Source organism: Trichosurus vulpecula, chromosome 1, assembly GCF_011100635.1.
Source record: "Trichosurus vulpecula isolate mTriVul1 chromosome 1, mTriVul1.pri, whole genome shotgun sequence".
NCBI classification, from domain to species: domain Eukaryota; kingdom Metazoa; phylum Chordata; class Mammalia; order Diprotodontia; family Phalangeridae; genus Trichosurus; species Trichosurus vulpecula.
Genome location: NC_050573.1, coordinates 489,869,898 through 489,897,510, shown reverse-complemented (window position 1 = coordinate 489,897,510; position 27,613 = coordinate 489,869,898). Strand labels below are relative to the sequence as shown.

At 41.0% G+C, this 27,613-nt stretch overlaps 1 pseudogene; it reads right to left on the bottom strand.

Annotated features, from left to right (window-relative positions):
* Nucleotides 1–6,319: 6,319 nt before the first annotated feature.
* LOC118840410 lies at nucleotides 6,320–18,966 on the bottom strand (annotated as a pseudogene).
* Nucleotides 18,967–27,613: the final 8,647 nt, after the last annotated feature.

Here is a 27,613-nt window from a genome sequence, read left to right as displayed (position 1 = left end):
ATGATAACGTTAAAGGGCAGATTGTAGAGTTAAGAAGAGCCTGAGAAGAAAGGAAGTGGAGGCGCCTGTTGCAGATGGTTTCAAGGAGTTTAAGCAACAAAAGGGAGGAGAGATATAGGATGAGAGGTAGTAGAGATACAAAGATTAAGTGAGGGTTTTTTTCTTGTCTTTTTTTTTAGAATAAGGATGTTGTAGTAGGGAAGTAGGAATGTGAGTAGTGAAAAGTAGCAGTCCATGGGGTTGATGAGACATACAATGCTGCCTTTCCCCTCCCCATCCACAGAGCTTAAGGGAGCTGCTTCCTGTTTACTTCTTGCGTTTACTTCCTGTTTCTATTGTCCTTTCTTGGCTATTTGAGCGACAGCCAAATTGGGAAGCTTTATCCCTCTAAATCTTACTTTCATTTGTAGGCTATTAAACTGTGTTAAAACTTGTTAGCCAACAATTCCGAGCGTTGTGCTGTCATTATTAAATGCATAGAGATAAAGAAAGAGGAGATCACACTTCTTGAAAATGGTACCCTTTTCTTTGTTAGGTGAAGATATGCTGGGAGCCAAGCCTGACCAAGTGTTCTTTCCTCAAAGCGATACCCCTAGATCCCATGAGCCCTAGAAAATCTACATGATGGGATCCCTGGGTTCTTTTGCCACTTCTTGTTAACCAGTTTGAAATAAAAAATGTAGCACTTATTGGAGAGGAATGACTTCATCAATATTCCATAGTCTGAGCTGGAGGACTCTTCTGTGCAGGCATCCACTTTAGCCTAGAGATAGTCAGTGCTTGAAGCTTGTGAACTCCCTCTGGTGGCTAGAAAAATGTAAAAAGCATGAAAGAAAAAAAAAACCAAACACTTGTTTGATGGATCGTATATAAAAATATATAATTTATTCTTGGCACTATGGAATTTGATAGGGTTAATGAAAAATCATGTTTCTTTATAGACCTCAGCTGAAATAATTGAAAATGATGGTATCACGCTATGTATTTTAACAAAATAAGAGGCTGAAAGTTAATATTTTTCTTTTTAAATGACACAGCCTTTTTATTTTCCATTTTATTTTATGCACCAGAAAATCAATACTTGTCAGATGAGGAAGGACTGAGCCAGGAAGGCCAGTTTTGGGAAAGCAAATCAGAAAAGAAAAGAAAGGAGGGTATCGTTTTTAAAGGAAAGAATAACAATTCGATAGTCTTAATTTATAGAATAAATTTTTTGAAAATAGGTTGCTGTAAATAAATTAAATTAGTAATGTGGTAAAATGATTTGATCATGCAGCCAGAAAGAATTAAACATGCAATATCTTATCAATTTCCCTTGGCTCCCAAGAATTAAATGTCACTCCCAACAAGTCCAATTAAACCTGAATTACTTTGATTAGAGTTCCTTTCACTCCCTTACCAAAGATTTCATAAAATATGTCTTTTCTAATGAATGTATAAGGATAAATCTTGGATAAACACAAATAAAATTGTAGCATTAAAGTAATTGAACAAGTGAAATCTCCTGATTCCCACAAATTTAATTATTTAATAATGTTAGTCTCTGTTGTCTATATAGTGGGGCATGACTAATAGAGATATAAATTTTAAAAAGACATTTTCTAGTTAAGATAGCAAGATATTCTGCTGCGCTTACTTGGCATCAAAATAATTGGCCAATGTAGTATAAACAAAAATAGTATCAACTCAAGTAAAAATAAATGTAATCAGTTGTGGGATCTGGTGAAGGCCACGCAAATTTGCCATTGAATTTTCCTTTTGTTATCCCACTGTTTTGATGGTACTTAGGCCTATCAGTTCTAAACTATACACCAGTGACAAGTAATTACCAGGCTAAATCATAGGTAACCTTGGATATCTAGAGATAATTTTTAACCTCTTTGTAAACTTCCAGAATTTGAATCCTGTTTGAGGATGGAGACCTTTCTATTTTTCATCTTTATATCTTTGTATACCTCTAGCAAAGAGCTTTGCATGTAGTAGGTGCTTCACTAATATTTTTCAGTGGAATGGAATTGAATTGAATCACCTGGGACCCCCTACAACTTATCTGGAAAGAACGTGATTAATAAAATCTTGGGCTAATGAGCAACATTATAGCTTGCCATAAAGATTTTTCTCTACCTTGGTTAACAGAATAACTAGCACCAGAACTGGTAATGGGGAATTATTGATTGAGAAGTGAAAAGGTGATGTACTACAGGAGAGGTCAGTGGTCATCTTTTTCATTCCAATAGTTTTCCATTCTAATCTATAAACGCCCCTATTCATGTTCGAATAGATTTTTTTTTCCAGAGATAACAGAAGCATTATGGCCTCAATCATAACATCAGCTTTCATCTTACATTAACATCACTGAAAATTTATCTCAGTTTCTAGAGATGCTATGTTGCAAAGCTATTACTTATTTTTTTGGTCAGAGCACTATGGGATACAGTATGGTTGACTGGAGAGTGTTGGCTTTTTTCTATATTTGAATGCATTTTTTCCTATATTTTATTGGTATTATCTCCCTTCATTTCCCTGAAGTTTGTTTCTTTTATTGCAACTGCACAACCTTAAAAGGATAAATAAGAATTTATATGAAAAAAGTGAAATAATTACTAAATGTCACTTAAACTATGTATTATCATCGATAAAAATCTGATTTTTTTATACTACCTGGGAATTTAAAACTGCTTTAGGATAAACCTTATAGAATTAAATTGAGCTATTTTTTAAATATAAGACTTTTCTGTGCAAATGCATCAACATTCGCTCAGGTACGGGTTATTTTTGGTCACAGGCTAGATGACCCTGTTTCACTCAAATACTAGTTTGCTCATCCAGAAGTTAAAACTATATATAAATCATCAGGTAAAATGTAAGACTTTTTAGTGCACATGATTTTTCCCTGCTAAAAGACCTATATTTAGCAATCTAAGTCTTTAATAATCATTTCTGTACCCAACTGCTGATGATTCCCACTCCTCCCTTCTACTTTATATTAGCTGCATTTTTAACTGTTGAGATAGGATGATCATTTTGAATTTCTGCCAAGTAAAGTGATTATGGTCATTACCATCATCCTCTTTTTTCTATTGAGATGATTCTTTTGGGGGTCAGCTGCAAGCTTATTTCACTCAATCAGCTACCCCATACAATACAACGTCTATTATGTTTGAAGTGCTGTAGATAGCTCTGTATCCCAAATGGCAATGGTTGATAATAATGATGATAATAATGCTATTTGCTTTTGGTCAAAACCTCTCCCTCAGATGCTCGAGAGGGTGCTCGGTATGCAGGCTTTGGAGTATCCAAGTGAGTCAAATGGCTCTATCCTAATTAGTTGCCCTGCCTCCAGTTTCTTTCTTCTATAATCAATTTTCCACACAGCTGCCAAAGTGATATTCCTAAAGCACAGGGCTGACCAAGTCACTCCCCTGCTCAGTAAATTCTAGTGATTTCTTACCATATCTAGAATCAAACACAAATTACTCTGCCATTTAAAACTCTTCATAGTCGAGTCAGCACTTCTTAAACTGTGGGTCATGACCCCATATGGGGTCGTGACCCACAGTTTAAGAAGTATTGAAGGGGTTACGAGTGGAAAAAGTTTAAGAAGCCTTGGGACTCTAGCTCCAGCCAACCATTCTAGGGTTATTACATATTATTCCCCTTACTCACTTTATGGCATAGATAGACAAACTCACTTCTTTGTTGTTCCTTACACACAGCATTCTGTTTCATTCAGTACAGTGCCTGCCTCACAATAGGTTCTATACCAATGTTAATTTCCCTATTTCTGGGCCTGTGTATAGGTTGTCCCCCTTCTTGGAATATCCTCCTTCTCAACCTCTGCTCCTTCAAATTCCTAATTTCCCATGAAGGTCAGCTCAAGCACCATCACCTACTTGAAGATTTTCTTGGTTGTTTTAGCAGTTAGTGTCTCACCAAAATAGCTTGTATTTATTTTACATATATTTTATATTTATTTTTATGTGTCTGTATTGTCTCCTTCTAAAAAATGTTCTTAAGCCAGAGATGGTTTCGTTTTTGTCTTAGTATATACGGTACCTGGTAGAAACTTAACAGATACTTGAAGTTTAATACTATGTCTACTCTTATGCACATTATGGATCCATAATACATTTTTGAAAATGATGATGATGATGATGGTGATGATATCAATACCTGACTGGATAGAAAATTCAATGATTGTAAAGTCAGTCAATAAATATTAATTAAGTGCTTACTATGTGCTAGGCATTGTGCTAAGTGTTAGGGATACAAAGAATGGCAAAAAAAATGGTTATTCCCTCAAGGAGCTTACATTCTAAAGGGGGAAACAACATAAACAACAAATATGTACATACAAGATATATGACTCATAGAGATATGGGAGATAATCTCAGAGTGAAGGCACCAGCAGCTGCAGGGGTGGGAGATAGAAAAGAAGGAAAGGTCTACTGTAGAATGTAAAATCTGAGCTGAGTCTTAAAGGGAGCCAGAGAAGCTAGGAGTTGGACATGAGGGAGGACAGCATTTCAGGCCCGACAGACAGCCTGTGCAAATGAATAGAGTCAGATGACGAACATTATATTTGAGGAGCATCAAGTAGGCCAGTGTGGTTGAATTGTAGGATGTGGAGGAGAATCAAACAGAAGACTGAAAAGATAGGAAGGAGCAGGTCACAAGGGGCTATTAATTCCAAATGGGATTTTATAATCAATCCTGGAGGTGATAGGGAACCATGAGTGTTTGTGGAGTGAAGGAGTGGATGATATTGTCATATCTGTACTTTAGGAAGATCTCTTTGGCAGATGAATGGAAGATGTGTTAGAACTTGAAGCAGGGAGATCAATGAGCAAGACTCTACTGCCATAGTTCAAGTGAAAGGTGACGAAGGTGGTGGTTACATGAGTAGGGAGAAGGAGACAGGTGGAAGAGATGTTGTGGAAGTACAAATGACAAAATTTGGCAACTGATTGGGTATAAAGGGTGAGGGAGAAGTTGAAGGTCACCCAGAGGTTGTGATGTTGGGTGATTAGAAAGATGGTGATGATTTTCATAGTGATAAGAAAATTTAGAAGAGAGTTGAATTTGGAGGAAATAATAAGGTCGTGATTTCAGCAATGCAGACACAGCCTATCCATACTTGCTTATCCTATGTCACCCTGCCCCATCCAAAGTGAAAGGAGGGAGTCAGGGCTCTTTTTCACTAGGCATATCCTAGAGCCTTCACCTGCCTCAGCCTTGAGGTGATGGAGGGTAGTAGAAAGTAGAAATGCTTAAAGGGCTGGGGAGGTTTTCCTAATGGTTCCTGGGAAGTTCATATTGTGGGTGCCTGTGTCCCTGTAAGGTTATAACTGACCTGAGGAGCTTATACGTGGCTCAGAAAGGTGAGAGGTTGGGAGCTTGAACAGCAAAGGGAGAAGACAGATCAGGGTAGTATTGGGGAATAACTAACTATAGGTGTGGGTTTTTTGGAGAGAAGTCTCACAATTGACTATTATGGCAAGGAAGGGATGTGACTGATCTTCTCACCAATCTTCCAATTTGTTTATCACACACCTCTTAGGGTCAGGCCACAGTCAACAAGGGGAAAGAAGCCTTGATTCCCAACTGGATAACTCTGGTCTAAAGTATGTTATTATTTCAGGTTAAATAAGAGAAAAGTAGTAGGATTTTCAATTAACTCTTGGCTCTAGAAATAAAGAAATGTAACTTTTGAGGAGAATGCTGACAGGAAAGCCTTAGGAAATCTTGTTGCCCTGATTTTAATTATACAACTAAGACTTGAGATAAGTAGGAATAATAATATAATGCCAGCATCAGAAACTGCATTTAGGAATAGAGGGCTGATGTCTATTACTACTTGTCAAGCACTGGTGATTAATCCTGTATGGAGCATTCCTTATAATGTTATGAGAACGCATTCTTATCCTATGGAAATATTATATTTCTTTTTTTTCCAGAAAGCAAACAAAGGTGAGTTTATTGCTTAAGAACAGTGAATAATAATTTTGTTCATGGTTTCTTGTAGAAAATCTAAAAGAATTAGCATTTTACCTCTTAATTCAGTTACATAAATTGGAAGGTTATTATGGCTTTTAAAAAACAACATTAATTTATAAACATCTTTTAAAGATCTGTTGTCAGGTACTATATAAGATTTCTTTTTCATCACTGAATATTTGTGTAAAGTAAAATGGTTGTATTCATGATCCTGGCAAAATGTGTTTCATTTTATTCCAGGCTTAGGAAGCCATTATTAAAACATGGTTTTAACCAAACTATCCAATTTAAGATGAAACAAAAGAATTTTAAGATCAATACTTCATTGAGAATTTTCTTTGTCTTTACTCATTTGAAATAGAAACTCTGTCAAGGTCCTTGTAGGCCTTCCTGTCATTCCTTCCTTCAGATATGGAACCTCATCTTTATTTGTCATCACTCCTGCTATATCCAGTGAACCCATTTAGAATGGGTTACAAATTCCTTCAGGAATGCTGTAGTTGTACAAGCTCCCCCAGATCAGTATTTCCCAAGATTATTAATATCAGCACGTTGACAATCTACAATTTGTTTTATATAATGTTCAAAGAGAGGTCTCCCGTTTCAGTGCTTACCTGAAAGAGTTTAGTCCACAGCCAGGTTGAATTGGTAAAAACTCCAGTGGCACCTGTCCGCAAAGCTATGTCCATGGCTCTCGTTAATGTTGCAGCATTTATTGTAACCTTTGGATTAAATGTGTGGGCATAACAGAAAGTATCAGCTAATATGAGCTTCCCCTCTGCATCTGTATTATCAACCTGTATCCTTTTTCCATTCTTTGCCCTGACAACGTCTCCTGGTTTGTTTGCCTTCCCACTGGGCACATTTTCACAAAGTGGAGCCAAACCAATAGGATTAAATGGTAAGTTTAGAGTTGCTGTTGTGATGATGGTTGAACATATAGTGGCTGCCTCTCCCATGTCAGCTCTCATAAGATCCATGTTTGCAGAAGGTTTGATTGAGATGCCAGCACTATCAAAGGTAATTCCTTTTCCAACAAACGCCAATGGTGAGTCATCTGAATTTGGACTGCCTGTATAATGGATTTCTAAGAAAACTGGTGGTTCATTGGACCCTTTTTGTCATACTTACGAAGACTCCCATTGCTTGATCCTCAATCCAAGATTTGATCCTTACGTGGACTGTTGTGTTGTTACTTACACTTCTGAGCTTCTGCTCAATGACTTCTGCAAATTTGGTCAGTCATTTTGTTGGCTGGTGCTTCCATCAAGTGTCAGGCTAGATTCTGCCCTTTAGCAAACACAACTTCTTTCTGCCGAGCTTCCTCATAACCACTCCCGTAGAGTTGAGCGGAAACTTCAGTCTTCTTTTTTTGCTTTAGCTCATGAAATTCACAGAGACCAAGAACAGCTCCTTCTGTAGCAGCTTGAGTATCTCCACAGGGATCCACTTCCACGGAAGTAATTTCCAGGTCCTGAATTTGCCTGCGTGCAGCTGCAACAGCGACTCAGATGTTTTCTTTGCCTTCGTTCCAGTTTTTCAGTTCATCCATTCCAGATGTCTTTTTAGCCAGGGCAGCTGCAACCATACTGGGGAAGTCCTGATGAAGACCATAAAATATATGTGTTTTGCCTCCTTCCATGAAGGCCCAGATAGGGCCAAAAGTTCTCTAAATTTTCCAGATACAAGCTTATCAAATTTGTCTCCTGTGCTTGTAAACTGAAGGGTATCATCATCCTTTTCTCTGGCATAGATGCTTAAAACAAGGCCCTTGTTCATGGATCTGCTTTGGTTGAGGGGGGATGAAGTGGAAAAGCCCCGGAATACGGGGTAAGGAAAAGGGACAAAGTAGGAATAAAATCCAGGAGAGATTGTTATGTTCTGTCATTGTTATGCAAAGACTTACAGGACCATTAATTTAGAAGTGGAAGCATAGTGATCATCTGGTCCAATATCTTCATTTTACAGACAAAGAAATTGAGACCCAGATACATTAAGTTACTGAAGATCATAGGATTGTAGAATTTGAGCTGGAAGGAACTCTGTGGCCATCTTGTCCAATCCCCTCAAATCAGAGAGGCCTAGAGAGGTTAAGTGACCTACCTAAAGTCACATAACTGTAGTGGCAGCTACATGGCACAGTGGAAAGATGGCTAGGCCTGGAGTCAGGAAGACTTGAGTTCATAATCCAGCCTCAGACCTTGGGCAAATCACTTAACCTCTATGTGGAGGTTAAGAAGTTTGGGGTTTTTTACATAGTTTTTTGACAGTATCCACATAGTGTGCATCTCACAGTTCTCTTGACAAACAAACATTATTTAAGAATAGATGGTATATACAAATAAGAAGAACATACAAAATGTCTTAAATGATGCACAAAAAATTCCAGCAGCATAGAAGGATGTGTGTAAGCCTTCACTCACTGTGCCGACAAAGTGTAATCACTTGTTTAAAATAGTAATAAAAATACAATCTTTCATGGATCTGTGGCTGTCTACAAAAGAGGGTTTCCTTAAAGAGGGTTTCCTCAGTTACCTTAACTATAAAATGGGGTAACCAATAGCATCAACCTCACAGCAGTAAGCATAGTGCTTGGTACATAGTAGGTGTTTTTTTATTATCTGCTATTATTATTTTTATATAGATAATACATGACAAAGACAGGATTTGAATTCAGATTCTCTGATTTCGAGGCCAGTGTTCTTTCCTCTAGACCACATAGACTCAAATTCTGCATGATGAAAAAGTATGGTAGATCTTCACTCTGTTTCACATTCGATCTGAGGATAATCTTTGGCACCATCTAGATTAGGTTCTGCAATGGTTCATGGTAAAAAAAAGAAAAAGAGAAAAAGCATGCATACAAAACGAAACCATTGTTTGAGTGAGACCACATGGAAGTAAAGCTGGAGCTATTATGCTGCTGCTGCTGTTATCGATGATATTAATGATCTCACAACCCGTAATGTAAGAGATTATTTCAGAATCTCAGAGGTTTCAGTAAAGCACTTTCCATGAATCATTACTGAGGCAAATTGAGAGAGCATACAACCTTCTACCTGTGATTTAGGGTGAATGTATGAGAGTTATTTCTGTTCAGTGAAAAGAGAGTTAGTGCCTCACCTAAACTGGTTTCTTTCAGTTGATAAATAAGATGTTAATGCATTAACAAGGTATTTATACCATGTTATCCTTTTACAAAGTATGAATACCTTTCCCTGAATCAGAAGGGGAGCTTAGGAGTGGATTTTAAGAAGTTGAGCCTGTCAGTAATGCCAACAGTTGGCGTAATTGGAGACTTTGATCGGGGAGCAGTTTCATAGAGTACGATCCCATTGCCTATACCAGAGGGCAGCAGGTGGAAAGGAGTAAATTTCTCTGTCCTTCCCTCCCTTATCAGCTGTACTGACTAGCATCAGAGGTACTTGCCAGTAGGAAGCATTCTGTTCACCAGTTTGGGAATTAAGTTCAAGAAAGTTTGGGGCATGTTGGAGATACATCTGATGGAACACACGCGCACATTTTTCAATTATACATGTGCACACATAAATAGACACATATACACACATGCAGACACATATATAACACACTGAGTGGCAATCTGAGTGACTGGGAGGAAGCAGAGAAGAGAATCAACCATAAAGTCACAGGCAAAGTAGACATGGAAATGTAGAATCAAGCTATCGAGAGTAGCAGACCTTGAGGTTCACCTTCTCAGCAGTGATGCTTCACCCACTGGGAAGTTTCCTGAGCACTCCATAAAGAGACAGAGAACACTGAGGTCCTACAGTTCCAGAGGTGTGTTACCTTGACCACATTTCCTACATATCTGCCTTACAACCATTATAGTTTGTGTCCACTCTTCCTATAACTGCTGTATGAATTTGTGAGAGTGTGCCCCTGTCTCTAGGAGGGAGGTAGGAGAGATGTTTTGCAGCTACTACTTATGTTATGCTATCTTAGTAAATATCTTTGCTATGAGGAGAGAATTCTGGGAAGATTGCAGAGTAAATGTCAAGCCCTCAAGATTTTCCTCCACAAAAGAGATAAAATAGCACCTCTGGGGGAACATAGAGTGGTCAAAGCAAATAAGAGTAGGGGCAGAACAGGAGTCCTCTTGGGACAATCAGAGAAGACTTGAAGAAAAATCCCAGTATGAGATTTCCTCCCTGTGAAGAGTAAACACCTCCAGGCTAGGGTCCACTTTAACAAGTGGCAAGCTGCTTAAACAACTAGGGGCACACCCTGGGGTTAGCTGGGTTGGGAGACTGCCTTTGTCCCAACAGAAACTTTTACCCTCCCTCTACCCTCCCCCCCCCCCCACACACAGTGAGGGGAGTTGGGCATCTGACCTGGGGAAGATCAAGGGAACCTCTGTTGACAAGGAATGCCAGACCTAGCTGCACTTCAGAGAGTAGCAGGGCTGAGGAGGAATCAGCACACTACAGGGTGAGTGCAGAAGCAGTAGGGTGGGGATGCTGCTGGCTGTGGGCACTTACAGGAGGCTGGAGGTCTGGGCTTGAGTTCAAGGTCAGAGAGGAGAATTGAAGAGGATCAGAGGCCAGAAGCACCATCCCTCATACCCCAGGACTAGAGGTGATTATAAAAACTAAATTATTATGCACATGCACATGCACACACACACACAAAAGCACAGGCAAAGGATAAAGAATCCAACCATAGAGAGCTACTACGAAAATAGAGAAAATTGGGCTTCGTCTTCAGAGGAGGACACTGAAGCAAAGAAACCCTCTTCTATCCCAAAGAGTAAAGTCAAATGGTCACCTGCCCAAAGAGAATTCATTGCAGAACTTAAAAACAACTTTAAAAATCAAATGAGAGAGATTGAGAGAAAATTAAAAAGAAAAATAAGAATAATACAAGAAAAACAAGAAGATTATGACAAGAAAGTCAACCAATTAGAAAAGGAGATCCAGAATCTTAAGGAAGAAAATGACTCCTTGAAAATCAGAATTGGGCAAAGGGGCAGCTAGCAAAATTATAAGAGATGAAAAAATAAAAAAAGATAAAAAATGAAAAAATAGAAGAGAATGTGAAACATCTCATAAGAAAAACAATGGGTCTAGAGAACAGATCAAAAATACATAAGAATAATTGGATTAACTGAAAGTTCTGATCAAAAAAAGAATCTTGATACAACAATACAAGAAATAATTAAAGAAAATTGTCCTGCAGCATTAGAACAAGAGGGGAGAATAGAAATAGAAAAGACTCACTGATCACCACCTGAAAGAGATCCTACAAGGAAAGCTCACAGGAATATTACAGTTAAATACCAAAACACCCAGATCAAGGACAAAATATTACAAGCAACAACAACAACAAAATTACATACGATGGTACCACAATTAGAATCACACAAGACCTAGCACTGGTGACACTAAAAGATTACAGGTCTTGGAACACTATATATCAAAGAGCAAAGGAACTGGGCCTCCAACCGAAAATGTCATACCCAGCAATGCTAAGCGTAATTCTGAATAGGAAAAAAATGGATATTCGATCAACTTTCAGGACTCTGTCAAAAAAAAAAAAAACAAACACCCTGAACTCAAAAGAAGATTTGACATGCAAGAGCCAAGAGAAATATAAGGTACTAAATAAGGATAGAATGTTTACTTTTTACGTGTGGAAGATGTAACACCTATGTCTAAGATTGTTCCTAGTAATTAGGTAGCTTATAAGAAAGGTTGGGGTGGACCTGAGTATGATAGGACTTCAAAATGTAAAACTGTTCAAGAACAGCTAAAAGAATAGTTACCTTATGCAAATGAGGTACAAGAGGAAGAACCAATACAGAAGAATTAGATGGGGGAGGGGGTAGGGAAACCTATTTTCATCAGGAATGGGTTTAAGAGGGGAAAATACATATACATCCAGAAGAGTATAAAAGTCTTCTAAATTTACAAAGAAATAAAACTCTAAGGGGATAGGGAGGGGGAAAGGATAAAGGAGGAATCTTTAGAAGGGAGGGGGATGGAATAGGTCCAAGGGGTGTACAAAAGGGTGTTTAAATTTAGGGGAATGGGAGGATAAGGGAGAGATTGCTAGAGTGGGGGTAGGTTAAGTAATAGGAGGGCAAGGTAGCAGGCAGAAGTAAAGAAGAGGAGTTAGGAAAGATAGCAAAAAAGAGATACAAACACAAACATAAAAACAAGATTAGGAGTGGCATCTCTCAGGGAAAGTATATGTTTATATATGTAAGTATGTATGTACATATGTATATACGTGTATGTATATTTCACTACCTATATATGAATATGCTCATGTTTAATTGTAGCCATGGGGTGATGGGTAGGGGAGGGGAAGGGGGGAAAAAGAACAAAGTAAAAAGTGTACAGCAGAGAACAAAAGAAAACCCACAAGGAAGCAAAGAAATGATGAACAGCTTTCAACATAATGAATATTGAATATATAGGCTTTCTTGAAATGATAAGTTATTGCTATATATTCTGAATCCTGTCCTATGTTCTGATGTGCACATGACATATTTGCTTCTTTTCTTATCTTATATTTGTTTACAATGTTTCTTTTTCTTATTATATATTTATGTTTTAGTATTTGTTTAAAATGAATTAAAAAAATCTTTGCTATGAATTAATTGTGTCTACTGGATGACTGTTAATGGGAAACACATTGGTGGGTTTGCGAGCTAATTTTGTTTTTTATTTTCTAAAAATTAATTAATTTTTAGTTTTCAACATTCATTTTATAATATTTTGAGTTCTAAATTTTTCCCCCTCCCCAAGATGAAATGCAATCTGATATAAGCTATACATGTACAATCATATTAAACATATTTCCACATTAGTCATGTTGTGAGAGAAGAATCAGAACAAAAAGGAAAAACCATGAAAAAGAGAAAACAAAATAAGATAATAGAGAAAATATTATGCTTAGATCTGCATTCAGACTCCATAGTTCTTTCTCTGGATGTGGATAGCATTTTCCATCATGAGTCTTTCGGAATTGTTTTAGATCATTGCTGAGAAGAGCTAGGTCTATCAAAAGTGGTCATCGCACAATGTTGCTGTTGCTGTGTACAGTGTTCTCCTGGTTCTGCTCACTTCACTCAGCATCAGTTCACATTAAGTCTTTCCAGGCTTTTCTGAAATCTGCCTTGTGAGCTAATTTTAGAAGTATTGGGAATAGCAGCTGCTTTCTGTGGGTCTTATCCCATGAGTCTAAGTTGGGGGAGTAACCCAGAGAGGGGGTGCTAAATCTACTTAGCCTTAAATCTTTCATAAAATCTCACTGCAACAAATGTTTCACTTTGTGCCATCTAATCTGTTGTTATTATTATTATCATTACTATTTTGGTCTCAGTTAATGATTTCATTCCTTTAGTTTCCCGAGTTTCCTCCCAACGAGGAAACTCTCTTCGCCAAGGCAGATCAGCAACCTTTCTGCAATTCAGTCTTGCCAGGTCATTTGGGACACTGAGAGATCAAATAAATTGTCTGGGGGCACCTAGTTACCAGTTAGTAAGTGACAGAGGCAGGACTCAAGCCCGGGCCTTCTTCATTGTGAGGCTTACTGTCTAACCACTACACACCCTGTCTAACATGATATTGTGGCATTAAACAACCATGTGACCCTTGGGAAAGTTTTTGCCTAGGTACTCCTCTAACACCATAACTTGCAGAAAAATTGACAGTCTGCCTTGGTAGAGGAAGCTACTTCAGTCCCGCTCTCTTTCTGCTAAAGTCAAGGCAGGCTAGGGCTTATTTTTGAGAAACTTTTAAAAGAAAAAAAAAAACTGACTTTCTGATGGGAATGAATTGAATGGAATGAAGTCAGACTCAGTGGAAATCAAAATGGAGGCTTGTGGCAGGGAAAAGGGATAGAAAGCTTTTCTATTTTGGTCTTAGGCCACAAGTGGTCAGCCGGGCAATAAAAGAATGTCTTTGAAATTGCTTCTGAGTTTATGAGAGAACAGTCAGCTGAACATTGCCTGCTGATATCCTTTATCATGGCTGTGACCCAAACGACAGAGAAACATCCCCTTCTGAGCAGTCTTAGAAAGTAAGAGATTGTGTTTGAGGGTAATATGAGCTTTAGTTTCTGGGTCTATGCCCAGTAACCCAGAGCAGGCAAAGAGGTCTTGGCATAATTAGATAAGTTCTTCTGTAAAAGAACACCAAAGCCACAAATTCTCTTACTGGCAAAGCAGAAAATGAAATCTCAAGGAAGGTAATGCATTTCCGGGGACAATGTCTTGGCCTCAAAGTAGCTAGACAAAGTTAACTGGCAGCAAATACAAACAATGATTAATGCCATCCTGAATTTCTGGGAACTTGGCCTAAATGTGCTCAGTTTGGGTTTGGTGGTGTTAGTAACATTGCTTTTTGCCTTGACTTTCAAGTCTGATGATCTTTCTTTACCTGCTTTTACAGTTGGCCACTCAGACAGTATAGGCCCTCATTAGTACCCATCTGAATTACTACAATAACCCTTTAACTGGTTTTCCCATCCCCACTCTCTCCCATCTTGTGCCTTCCAAACCCTACCTACCAGCACAGTGCTTTGTACCTAGTGAGTATAGAATGAGTGCATGTCAAATTAAATACATGGATTGAGTCCCGTTACTGCTCTGCTTATAATCCTTTAATGGCTTTCTACTGACCACACAATAAAGTTAATCGATTCATAAAGCTGAAATGACCTTAAAGATCATCCAATCCAGCTTTCATTTTGTAGATGAGAAAACATAGGTCCAGAAAAGTGATATAATTTGTCCAAGGTCACATAGGTAGTAAATAGCTAAATCGGGATTCAAATCCAGGTTCTGATAACACGTCGAATGTTCCTTCTGATATCATATTGCCTTGTTATCCCCACTGTGTCATATCTTGCTGTTTCTACCTTCATAAAGCGGCCATCCCTTGATTAACTTCTTAAAGAGGTCTATTCACTGAATGGGCATTACCTCACTCAAAGTGAGAACCTGAAAAGGCCTTAGCTTGAAAGGGCCAGGGTCTCCCATTGCATCCTGGGCCATTTCCAGTTGTCCTGATGAATCCTGGGTCACTGAATCCAGATGGCTCTGGAGGAGAAAGTGAGGCTGGTGACCTTGCACAGTCCTCCCTCACTTAAATCAAAGTCAAGTGCAAGTCATGTCATCATTTCCCTGATGTCATTGTCCTCTTCAAGAACAAAGGACAAACACAAACACAAATATAGATGAGAAAATAGAGACTTTGAGCAGTTAAAGAATAAATATGAGAGCCTGGATTCAAACTAGTCTTCTAATTCCATGGTCATGCTTTTCATACTAAACTACACTGCTACCCTCTCCTCTTCATTTTTAGATGAGAAAACCTAGGACCAAAGAGATTCACTTATTTAACCATTGCTACAATGCTAGTCAGCAGTACAGCCAGTTCTAGAGTTAAGTTTTCCTAACTCCTAGTCTAATTTCCTTTCCATTATACTTTGAAGTTCAAACTCTGATGTTCAAGGCCTCCACAATTTGGCATGATTTCGCCTTTCTGGCCTCATCTACCACTATTCCCCCCCTAAGTACTCCTTGCTATAGTAAAAGTGAACTATTTGCTCTCACCTATACATGACACACTCTTTCCTGTTTCTATGTCTGTGCTTGTGCTGTTACCTGAGTCTGGAGTATAGACATCCACATTCCCAGGTCCCATGTGGCTTGTTGAAATCCTGCCTATTCAACTTACATGCTATCTTTTCCTGGAAGTCTTCCCAGAATACCCTTGTCAATACTGACCTTACAAAACTCTTTGTTTATATTTTTCTTACACACTTATTTTAAAATTTTAACCTCTTTTATTGATGCTACATTGATTTCTGATTATATCTTTCTCCTCCCTTTTGCCAGTGACAGCCTTGCAACAAAGATTTAAAATGAAAAAGGGAAAAAAAGCAGTTCAGCAAAATTAGCCAACGCAATTACTGTATCTGGCAACATATGCAATATTACATATCCATTGTCTTTCCCATCTCTGCAATGAAGGGAGAGAGGTACATTTTCTTAATCCTTCTCTAAGCTTGTATGATTATGATAATTACGCAATTTTTTTTTTGTTTAGAAAACAATTGGGAAAAATCTTCACGGCAAATTTATCTGATACATATTTAATATCTAAATTCTATGAAAAATGATACAAACCTATAAGAATAAGAACAATTCTCCAAAAAGATAAAGGACACGAAGGGACAGTTTTAAACAGAAGAAATGCAAATTATATGAAAAACGCTCTCTCACTAATATATGAGAAATGTAAATTAAAACACCTCTGAGGTTCTATCTCATACCCAAAAAGAATGACAAAGAGGATTTAAAAAAAGAAATGAGTAGCTGTTGGAGGAGCTGTCAGATGATAGGTGTACAATTAGCAATTGTTGGTGGAAACGTAAATTGGTCTAATTATTTTGGAAAACAATTTGTAAGTATGCCACAAGAATTGCTGTATAATGCATGTCCTTTGGACTATTGATACCACTGTTAGGCATCTACCCAAAGAAGGCCAAAGACAGAAGTAAAGTACCTTTATGTACAAGAATATTTATAGTGGCACTTGTAGTAGATACTTTAAAAATGCTTATTAGTTGGTTAATTAAGAAGTCCTAGGGGTGTGTATATATATATGTGTATGAGTGGGCATTAAAGTGAGTAAGCAGCAGAGGTTAGGGAAGTGTTTGGTCTGTAATGCCTCTCAATGTGCAAATTTAGCTCCTTTCTGGGTCATTCTGGGAAACTAAGTGAGCTCTGTGTACTTGATCAATGAGAAAATCTACTTGGTGAAGTCATACCAGGAAATATGAGTCTGTTGACTTCAATCAGAGAAGCTCCTTTCTTCCTTCCTCCCTCCCTCCCTCCCTCCCTTCCTTCCTCCCTCCCTCCCTTCCTCCCTCCCTCCCTCCCTCCCTCCCTCCCTTCCTTCCTCCCTCCCTCCCTCCCTCCCTTCCTTCCTTCCTTCTTTCTTTCCTTCCTTCCTTCCTCCCTCCCTCCCTTCCTCCCTCCCTCCCTCCCTCCCTCCCTCCCTTCCTTCCTCCCTCCCTCCCTCCCTCCCTTCCTTCCTTCCTTCCTTCCTTCCTTCCTTCCTTCCTTCTTTCCTACTTTCCTTCCTTCCTCCCTCCCTCCCTCCCTTACTCCCTCCCTCCCTTCCTTCCTTCTTTCTTTCCTTCCTTCCTTCCTCCCTTCCTCCCTTCCTTCCTTCCTTCTTTCTTTCCTTCCTTCCTTCCTCCCTTCCTCCCTTTCTTCCTTCCTTCCTTCCTTCATTCCTTCCTTCCTTCCTCCCTCCCTTCCTCCCTTCCTTTCTTCCTTCTTTGCTAACTCTAGATAAGTATCCCTCTCACTATCAGAAAAAGTCAGAATTCCCATGATTTCAATCAAAACTTTGAAATATGAGCTGCCAGATGGAAGCAAGGTCTATGCAAACCCTCAAGCACAGCCTTTGTGCTCTCTCTAGCTCTCATAGAATTCACTGGTTGCCCTAGTGATGAATGTCCTGTTTTGTGTAATCTCAGCATTTTTCTGGAGAGGCTTTTTTTTAAATGAAAAAGGGAATTGAAGTAGGGGGGCAGTATTCTTTTGAAACCAGGATAAGAGGACTTCTGAAAGTACAAGTATAATGGTTCCTATCTTTTTTTATAGACATCTAAAGTTTCAGTGAAAAAAAAGTGAGCCGCTTTCTCATTCTATACAACATCTTCTATACAGATGTCTGTATTTCCAAAGCTTACTTTGGCTTTAGTGAATTCTGGATTGACACTAAGAGCTCATCCTTTGGAATCTTGTTTCAGGAATAATTAACCAGATCCATTTTCCTATTCCGAACTCATCACCTTTCTTCTTATGCCTATTCCTGTTTCCTAGGGAGACATTTTTCCTATTTGTTCAACAAATGTTTACTGAGCATCTACTTTGGGTAAGACACTGTACTAGGTATGACAGAGGGTTATGTTATCTATTCTATAATTTACCTATACACTTGGAGTTGTCAGTCTATTGGGAAAATTATTTTTCAGGACATCTGTATGGGAAAGGAGGAGGATAGGTAAAATATGTAACCTCTCCATTGCAATTCTAGATTTGGGATGGCATGAACTTTTGGTATTGAATTCCTATAGCCAAGCTACGATGACTCATTAATTTTATTTTTCCTTTGTATTCCTGCTAAGTACACATATCTCATTTTATTCTTATAACAATCCTGTGAGGTAAGTGGTGTCATTTCCATTTTATAGATGATGTAACTAAGCAGACAGAGGTGTTTTGGTGAGAGTCACACAGCTAGTAAGTGTTTGAGACTGGATTTGAACTCAGGTCTTCCTAACTCAGTGCTCTATCCATGGTGTCAACTAACCGCCTTATAATAGTTACCTAATAAATATTTGTTGACTGAATTATTGACTTGCTTACACACACACACACACACACACACACACACACACACACACACACACTATATCTATCTATCTATCTATCTATAAAATGTATTGTATTTCACTACTACTACTAACACACATATATATATAGTGGAGGTGTAAACCGCAGGGGTGGGCATGTACTCTGACTCTTGGACTCTTCGGTGCTTCAGTCTCTTACTAAAGGACTTTCATGACAGAGCAATTCTAATTTGCCTCTTGGTCTCCAAGACTGGAGTGTATCAGAAGACTGGTGACTGAGCCAGGACTAGCTGCTGGCTCAGGAGGCTTTAAGAGGAGCTTGCCACTTTTTTGATCATGTCTATCAGAACTCTGCTAGTTCTCCATTGGCCTTACAGGAAGTGGATGAAGGGACAGGCTGAGCATATGGCAGCAGGAACATGAGTTTGCCTACATGAGGCTGATACTAGACCTCAAATCCCTGGCTGCCTCTTCTGCTTTGCATTTCCTTCCCTGAGCCTAGGTTACCAGTCCTGGGAGATGGATGTTTCTCACCTTGGTGGACACCTCTTGAGTTAAAGAGGTCATGAGCTCCCAAGTCAATGCTGGCTGCCCTCTAGTGGTACTTTTTGCAACTTTCTCACTTATCAGAGAAGATGCATTACCACCAAGATGATGCTGCAGCTGAAAGGACTGAGAAAGCCCAAGTCATGGCCTGGCTTCACAGGAGGTCTGGAGTCATGAGTTGTGTAGGTCTCACAGATCAGAGTAGAAAGGTTGGCAGTCTCACAAAGACTGGGGATAATGATGATTGTGCTAAGTTATTATTTTGTGTTTTAAGTGAATGCCTATTTATGAGCTTTTGTGACTTAAACATTGTGTGTGGGTGTGTGTGTTAGAGGAAATAGAATGAGACACATTTTTTTGACATGGCCAACATGGGAATTTGTTTTGTCTGATCACATATATTTATTAAAAGGGTTTTCTTTTTTCTTTTTCTTGGGTGGCAGAAAATAGTGTCCTAATCTGACTCCTACTTTGTATGTTGAATAGTCTTTCCCAAAAGGGACTCTGTAAATTCCTTTTATTAGAGAAGAACCTAGAAGTGAACCAAAGTTTAGATATTGCAGTTCTCAGTAGATCTGAAATAAAGTGAGGATGATGAGCAGAAGCAGCATGAAGAACATCAGGGGCAGAGGGCATAGTGCGGATGATGGCATAATTCCTAGGGCCCACCATCTCCACTAGTTCTCCTACGTTTCACCTCTTCTTCATGAAACTCTTAACAACCTCTACATCAGTTAACTCCAATTCCTCTCCTGTCACTATTTCCTAAATCCTATGCAATCTGGCTTCTGCCATCATCATTCCACTGAAATTCTTTCTCCAAAGTTGCTAATGTTGTCTGAATAACCAAATCTAAAGACCTTTTCTCACTTTTCCTCATTCTTGATCTCTTGACAGCATCTGACACTATTGATCTCTCCTTCCTGGATACTCTCTCCTCTCTGAGTTTTTGTGACATTGCTTTCTCTCAGCCCTCTTCCTTCCTGTCTCACCTTTCCTTATCTATCTCCGTTATGAGATTTTCATCTATGTCATGACTGCTAACTGTATTAGTACCCCAAAACTCTGTTCTAGGTCCTTTTCTTTTTTTCTTCTTACTTTTTCTTTCTTTATGATCTCATCAATTTTTTTCAATTAGCATCTTCATGATGATGATTCCTAGTTATGAAGAGGTTTTAGGTTGAGGGGTGATCGACACCCCGAAATATTGACGCACCGGGTCCTGCCGAAAGAATTCGACTCAAGCCTTCTCAGCCAAGGGAAAAGATAAAGTTTATTAGAGATTCACCATAATGGGCTGTCTTAAGAAATCCCCCCCCCTTGTGACGCCTGTTTCCACAAGCGGGCCAGATTCAACCTACTGGATTAGATTGAATCTGAGCACCTTCATGGAGGCAAGATGGAGATTATATACACAAAGATTGTAGGAGGGATTGAGGGGTGGTCTGGGGTGACTAGAGGAGGGGTTTAGGGGAGAGTCTTGAGGGGAAGTCCAAGGAGGGCAAGGTGAGGTGATGGGATTAAGGGTGGGAAGTAGCCGAAGGCATGGATACCGATATATCAAGGGTGGGGAAGTGGCTGCACAACAAAGGGCGAGGCTAGGTAGAGATGTGGGCCTAATGATAATGCGAGGCTTGTGGCCTTAGGGGAAGGCCAGATCCAGTTGGAAGATTCAAGGACAGTTCAAGGGGGCTCCCAGAGACTGTATTCCAGATTCAAGGGGGTTCCCAGAGACTGGGCCCTCATCATTCCCCCCTCAAACAAATAGGACCCAAATTCTTTTGGGGTCAGGGACGAAGATCTCAGCTTCTGAAACTGCTTCCTGCTGGCAAGGGACGTAGAGCTGACTTGATGGGTCCAGTTCAAGGGGTCTCGATGGGTCCAGTTCAAGGGGTACACAGTCATCTGGAAGTTGATGGCTTGGAGTCTGGAGGAGACAAACTTGGAATCTAATTGTTTTGAAAAACAGGGCTTTCGGTCAGGTCTTAAGGACTGGGTTAGGATTTCCAAAGCCTGTCCTCTCCTTTCATCAGCAGATTGAGTGAAAGGTTTTTCTAGATTAGGTAAAGCTAATGCTGGAGTGGTGGTCAGTTTAGTTTTCAAAGTCCCAAAAGCTTGTGCTGGGTAGGGGCCCCACTTTAGAGGGAGTGAGTCGGGGCCTTGAGTGCCAATTAATGGTTGCAGTCCCTCCCAAGCCTTGGGCTTAATTGGATATTGAAGGCTATGGAGGGGAACTATGGCTGGGGTGGCAGAAGTAGCTTGCCCAGGAATTCCCTGATCCCAAACAATTGGCTCAACCTTCTCCCATGCCTCTGGGGGAACATGGGGAGGTCTGGTAAACAGAGGGAAAAGGGAGTTATGAGGTTTAACTATAGAAAATTGGCTTCCCAATTTCACCTTCAGGTCCCTTCCCAAGGGGGCAGGGCCAGAGGAGGAGTGTTCAGACAACAGATCCTTGATGCCCATGACCTGATGGGTCGAGGGGCATGTGGGGACAGAGCAATTAGTTAAAACAAGAGAACATAGCCGTGATAAAGTGGGTAACCTTACCTTCTGCCTCGATTTTGCCCAGGGCTCCGTGAGAGAGGTGGAGAAAGTGGGAGCACTGCCAAGCCCCAGGCTTTCCCCTCCTTCCAAGTCTTGAGAAGACTGGAGGACAGGGTGCTGGGAGGAGGCTCTACCACTTTTCCAGCCTCGGGGACATGCTGGGCATGGTCCTGGAGGTGTGGATCCTGGAGGCTTCTTCCAGGGGGGCACCCTAGAGGGGCACTCCTTAGACCAGTGACCCTCCTTGTGGCATCGAAAGCAGGTTTCCCCACTGCCCAAGCCAGTGGGCTTCCAAGGGGGCTCCCTGGAGGGGCGCTCCTTGGGTCTCTTCCTGGCCATGGCAGCAGCCAAGAATTGAGCATGTTCTCTGTCTCTAGCTCTTTCCCTGCGTTTTCTTTCCTCTGCTGCAACTAGGTCTCTGTTGTTGAAGACTCCAAAGGCCGTCTCCAGCAACTGGACCTGAGGTGTTTGGGGTCCCATTGCCAATTTCTGCAGTTTCCTCCTAATATCTGGGGCAGACTGATTAATGAAATACATGTTAAGTATTGCTGCCCCTTCAACAGAATCGGGATCCAAATTTGTATACTTCTTAATAGCTTCCACTAGCCGGGCCTGGAAAAGAGCAGGGTTTTCCTTTTCTCCTTGAGTAACTTCCCTGATTTTTTGAAAATTTATTTGCTTTTGAAATGCAGTTCTTAGGCCTTCTAACAGGCAAATTACCATATGGTCTCTCTTTTCTCTGTCCTCACTCCTTTGATAATTCCATCCTGGGTCACTAGTGGGAACGGCAGCTGTCCCTGGGGGATATTTTATGGGGTTATTGCTAGCCAAACGATCCCCAAATTTTTGGGCTTGTTCCCATATTCTCCTCTTCTCCTCAGTGGTACAATAGGTAGAGAAAAGGATATGCAAATCACACCAAGAAAGTTCAAATTGCAGGGACAGATCCCTAAAACCCTCAGTAAACTTAGTGGGATCTTCCGAGTATCTCCCCAGTTTTTCTTTAATTTGAAGGAGATCTGAAATGGAGAATGGAACATGCACTCTCCTTGTCCCAGCAGGGAAGGCAGGCATTTCTCTCAGGGGAAAAAGCCTTGAAGGCGTTGTGGGACCTGGAGCTTGCGGAGCGACATAAGAAGTCCCGCTTCTGGTGAGGGAGGTGTTGGGAGCTGCCGGCTGAGGTAGATTAGACTGCAAGGCCAGGGCATCTGCCTGGCAAGGGAGATCAGCTAGTACCTGAGGAGGGGTAGGGGTCAGAGAGGGAGATACCAAAGAGACCTGAGTGGGAGCCACCTCAGAGAGAGGGGCCAGGGGAGAACGTACTGCCTTGGGGGCAGGGCCCGAGACTGTAATCTGAGTAGGGGTTGCCTCAGGGGTAGGGCCCATGGTGGTAGATACTGCAGGGCCTGAAATAGGGGCAGGCCGTGAGGCCAGAACCTGAGTAGGGGTCCCTTCGGGGGAAGGGGCCACAGAGGGAGGCACCGCAACAAGACCCTTGGCTGGGACCTGAGCGGGGGTCACCAAGGGGGTAGGGGCCATGGGAGGAGATGCAGGGTAGGAGACTTGGACCGTGAAGGAGGCAGGATAAGAGGAGGGTTGCACTACAGGAAACCAAGAGAAAGAGGGGATGGCTACGGAAGGGGGAGCACAGGGAACAAGGGTGCTCCGGGGAGGTTGGTGAGCAGGAGGAGGGGCTGGAACTGAAGCCCTGGGGGCCATTAGGAAGGGGTTATCCAAAATGTCCTGTTGACCTTCATTGCCCCTTTGTGGGGGAGCTCTAGCTATGAGCATCTTACAATCTTTTGTGAGAACAGGGTTCCGAGAGAGCTCCACGAAGGTCATTATGTAAGGAATTTCTGTCCATTTTCTTTCTCGCTGACAATATAAATTTAACTGTAAAAGAGTATTATATTGTAAAGTCCCAAAATAAGGCCACTCTTCATGGCCTTCTAGGCGATATTGTGGCCAAGCGGTATTGCAAAGGTATATCAGCTTTTTCTTTTTAAGTTTTTTAGAGAACTTAAACTTTTTCCAATTTTGTAAAAGACAACCTAAGGGTGAATTTTTGGGGATTGAGGAGGTTTGACCCATTGTAAGCCCAGGGGGCTGGAAGTCCCTTCCTCTGCAAGGAGGATCTGGGAGTAAGCCTCAAAAAGGAACAAAGCAAGACAGGAAAAAAACAAACACAAAAAGGTACCTGAGATTTTCCCATCCCCTAGCGCTGAAAGAATTGGGAAAATTGGGGGCACACTTCCGGATAGGGCGTCCGTCCTTGTCCTCTATGCTTCAGAAGGTGTGCCCAGGTCCATGGCCTTGAACATAAACCACTGGACCGAACTGAGAGAGTCAGGCTGAGTCCAAGACAGCAAGCAGCTGTCTGACCTACTGGGGACCTGGGGAGTCAGGCCCGAAAAGCACTTCCAAAATGCTTGGAGAGCAAGAAAGGGTTTGGGTTAGGGAGAGGCTTACCTTCCAGTCCTGGCTGGAGAAGAACTTGAGATTAGCAGTCGTTCCCGGCCAACGCACCATAAAAATGAAGAGGTTTTAGGTTGAGGGGTGATCGACACCCCGAAATATTGACGCACCGGGTCCTGCCGAAAGAATTCGACTCAAGCCTTCTCAGCCAAGGGAAAAGATAAAGTTTATTAGAGATTCACCATAATGGGCTGTCTTAAGAAATCCCCCCCCCTTGTGACGCCTGTTTCCACAAGCGGGCCAGATTCAACCTACTGGATTAGATTGAATCTGAGCACCTTCATGGAGGCAAGATGGAGATTATATACACAAAGATTGTAGGAGGGATTGAGGGGTGGTCTGGGGTGACTAGAGGAGGGGTTTAGGGGAGGGTCTTGAGGGGAAGTCCAAGGAGGGCAAGGTGAGGTGATGGGATTAAGGGTGGGAAGTAGCCGAAGGCATGGATACCGATATATCAAGGGTGGGGAAGTGGCTGCACAACAAAGGGCGAGGCTAGGTAGAGATTTGGGCCTAATGATAATGCGAGGCTTGTGGCCTTAGGGGAAGGCCAGATCCAGTTGGAAGATTCAAGGACAGTTCAAGGGGGCTCCCAGAGACTGTATTCCAGATTCAAGGGGGTTCCCAGAGACTGGGCCCTCATCAGTTACACACACACACACACACACACACACATGCACACCTCTATTCTTTTTCCTCAGTTCATCCCACATCACCAACTGCCAATTAGACATTTTGAAGATGCGCCATAGACATCTCAAACTCAACATTCTCAAAATAGACCTTATTATCTTTCCCCCAAACCCACTTCTATTCTGAGCTTCCCCTATTATTATTGCCAAAGGTACCACCAGACTTTAAATTATACAGGTTTGCAATCATTATGTCATCCTTGACTCTAGAGTAGCATTCATCCCACATATTCAATCAGCTGCCAATTTTTTTTTTTGTTTCTCCCTTCATAGCATCTCTTAAAATAGTTGCTTTCTCTCCACTCACACAACTGCCACCATGTTTCAGGCCCTAATGCCTCTTGCCTGGCCTATTACAATAGTCTTGTAATTAGTCTCTGCTTCAAGTTTCTTGTCACTGAAATCCACCCTCTATTCAGTTATCAGAGTCATTTTGCTAATGCACAAGTCTGACTATGTCACTGCCCCCCCTTCTTCTAAGAAATGATTCAGGGACTGTGGGATAGAACTATTGGGGGGGGGCGGGAACGGGACTGTAATGGTAATCAGGACAGGATTTTTTGCTGTTCTTCTCTTAAGTGCCTTTAATGAGTCTGGCCTTTGTTTGAATGGGGCAGGTAAAGTGGGATCTTTTTTGTCTTGGAATGTTTCTCAGAATTAAGACAATTGAGAGTCATTGAATTGTATATGAGGTGGTACTGGTAGTTGTAGCTTTCCCACACTCTGTTTTCTCACACTCTAAATGTTGAGCCTCAAGCCCTCAGGGTCCTGAACAGCTTTTATGTACTGGAAGGTTAGTATTTCACTTTTGGGAAGTGCACTCATGGAAACGGTGACAAGACTCTGGGCAAGCCATTGAAATAGCACCCCTGGCTTTAATAACCCAGACAGATGAATTGGTGTTTCTCTGGTAACTATGAATTATTTTTTGATCAGACGAGGTCTGTCTATTGATGTTTGTAATTTACGTTTGTATTTGCCCTGAAGTTCAGGTAGCTGATCTTTTCCCCCTGAACTAAGGGAATGATATATGTATGTTTAATTAAACTGAGATTGTTAACCCCTTGAAGTTGCTTTCCTTAGAAAAGCAGATCAAAGAACCTGTGCTGGCAGCCTTCTGTGTGCTCTTGTTGTTGGTCTTACACAGCCGCAATAACTGCTAGCAACCTTGTTGTTATGGGGGCTTATTATTTTTTTTAACAACGTAGGGGAAATGAAACTGACTGTCCAGTTATGGTGATTGTGAAATCACCTAGCCTTAAGGGCCTTCTTTAGCAGACGTGGTGGCAGTCCTGAATTCTTAGATGAAGGTGAGGGAGAATCCTTTACTCAGTCACTGTAGAAGAAATAGGCAATTCCTTAGTGGATACATTTAAAAGACCAAGTATTTGGTGTTACCCACCTAAATGAGCTATCAAAGAGGAGGATGCTTCAGCTGGTGAGCAGGGCCTAATTGAGTTGATGGTGGTACAGTGGGCAGAGATTCAGGCCCCAGTATAGTGACCAGTAGGATGGACAGTGGCAAAGGCTAACTCATTGTTGTCCTTTGCTTTCTAATCTGGAACTAATAAGGGCCTTCTACAGTTTGGTCAATAAAATATTCTGTAGCCATTTGACAAATCTTTCCCAGGGGGACTTGGAGGAACAACACGTGGCATTGTTGGGAAATGGCTTGCTTTCTGGCAATAGAGAAGAGATAACACTGTCCTATCAGCTCTCACAGAGCAGGGCAGTCCCTCATCAGAGGCCTCTGAAGGGGAAGAGATTTTCTATTCTTTCATTCTACCCCCTCACAGGGCTCCCAAGGAGGGGGAGATCGTGGTTAGTGTGCCAGGGAATGATGTGTGAGTGGTGGTACGGGGAAATTGTCTTTCTTGACTTGGCTTGCAAGAGGATAATGGTCTCATAGCTACTTTACTACAGAATATCCTGACTCTCAGTAAGTATTAGTGACAGTACAGAAAAGGTTATCTTCTGAGCTATACCCCTGATATTACTTGTATTGTTCCTGCTCATTGTCACCACTTTATATCAGGAGACCTACTGTGAACTGCAAAGATCTGGTCTCACCCAACACATGGCCCGTATTGTTAAGATCAGGGGCTTGGTCCTTCCAAAGGGGGGAGGTGAAGCCTGGGCATTCTGGTCTTTGTTCTGTTTCATATTCTGTCACTCCTTCAGGGAATCATTACAATGCTTATTGTCTATTGGGGGAGGGAGACTCTCTCTTAGTTTTTGTTTTTCTTTTCTTCCTCTAGAGTTGTCTATGCCAGGCTTGTTATCTTGCCAAGGTCGGCGTTGTATAAAAATGGCCTGCAAGCCATGAAACTACTGGAAGGTCCCCTAAAAAATCTTTAGGACCTTGCCACCGAGGAGTGTGGTAAAATGGAAATAATATCCTAAGGTCTTGCCCTAATCAGGCTAGCATTTCCACTTTCAAACCCAGGTTTTTTCTTTGAGCAATAAGCTCATTTTCCTTCTGAGTTCTTTCTTTTTTCTCTTTTTCTCCCTTTTTTTGTATTTAGTGAAAAAGCTCCCTAATCACAGCAAATTTTAATTTTTGTTTGTTTATTTGTTTTAAAAGTGGTAGACTATTTCCTTGGAAATCCTCCACGAAACTTTTGGTAACAGAAGGGATATTTCATGAAAAGTCTTACTTTTGAAGTTTCGACTTCTGCTGATTTTATATCATGCAAAGATTTTATTATTCTTTTTGAGAAGGCTTTTCTTCTGAGATAAAAGAAAAAGGCCAACTGTTCAAAGCCTGCTGCCACTGTATCTGCAACATTCTATAGGTGGAGGACAAATCTTTTGTTTCCACAAAGTATATGGAATCTACTTTTTAAAAGGTTTCACAAAATCCCAGGTTTTCAGAATTGGGAGAGACTCCAGAGGTTGTCTACTTCAACATATAAATGAAAAATAATCACTCTTATTACATGTCTGACAAGTGGTCA